Here is a 944-nt window from a genome sequence, read left to right on the forward strand (position 1 = left end):
TACTACCACCAAGATCTGCACTAAAGGCCGTTTCACTCAGGCTCACGCCACGAGCTTCTTCACGACCTTCACGCCCTCCTACTCATTAACGCGTACATTATAAATGCTATCGCGCTAACGGCAAAGTATAAGTAGCCCGCTTTAGCGCCATCCATTTTCAGGGCTAGTTCATTCGGCAGGTGAGTTGTTACACACTCCTTAGCGGATTCCGACTTCCATGGCCACCGTCCTGCTGTCTAAATGAACCAACACCTTTTATGGTATCTAGGTGAGCGAGCATTTTGGCACTTTAACTTTGCGTTCGGTTCATCCCGCATCGCCAGACGAGCTTTAGTTTATGCCAGTGACTGGGCAGTCTCAGCAGCTCTGGTGCAAGAACATGAGGGGATCTGTCATCCAGTCACCTTTGTCAGCCGGACACTGAAGCCGAATGAACTGAACTACGGAGCGGTGGAGAAAGAGATACTTGCGCTCCTGCGCGTGTTGGATCTAAATTATAACCTGCTAGTGGGAAGATCCATCCGGATCCTGACTCGACACTCCACGCTAGCCTGGCTGTTCAAGTCGGCCGGGTTGCAAGGACGTTTGGGACAGTGGGCAGCTTTACTCTCGCCTTGGACGCTGGAAATTGTTAAATGTTCGAAAGGGGAAGATGAGATCCTGGGAGTCTTGGCCGCGAGCATCACTCCTCGAGCTAAGATGGATGAGGCACTGACTAAGATCGCCCCTAAGAAAGAGCCCAAACGCCGGATCCAGATCCCGATCCCGACGGTACAGGTGGATGAGGATCTATACGTCCTGAGTTTCGATGGATCCGCTCGTGTACGACGCGGAGGAGGAGCATACAGTGCAATACTGTGGAGATTGCCCGGATGGGAAGTTGTACGGGCCAGATCCACTTACGCGGAAGGCCTCACCGTCAATGAAGCGGAGTATAACGGACT

General features: G+C 52.4%; 1 non-coding gene across 1 annotated transcript; it reads right to left on the reverse strand.

Moving 5' to 3' along the window:
- On the reverse strand, positions 1-331 carry PITG_33572 (the record flags this gene model as incomplete). The annotated part of the gene is made up of 1 exon (XR_009934963.1): positions 1-331. It is a non-coding gene; the product is annotated as a 28S ribosomal RNA (ribosomal RNA).
- Between the last annotated feature and the right edge of the window lie 613 nt (positions 332-944).

Source organism: Phytophthora infestans, genomic scaffold (assembly GCF_000142945.1).
Source record: "Phytophthora infestans T30-4 supercont1.3340 genomic scaffold, whole genome shotgun sequence".
NCBI lineage: Eukaryota > Oomycota > Peronosporomycetes > Peronosporales > Peronosporaceae > Phytophthora > Phytophthora infestans.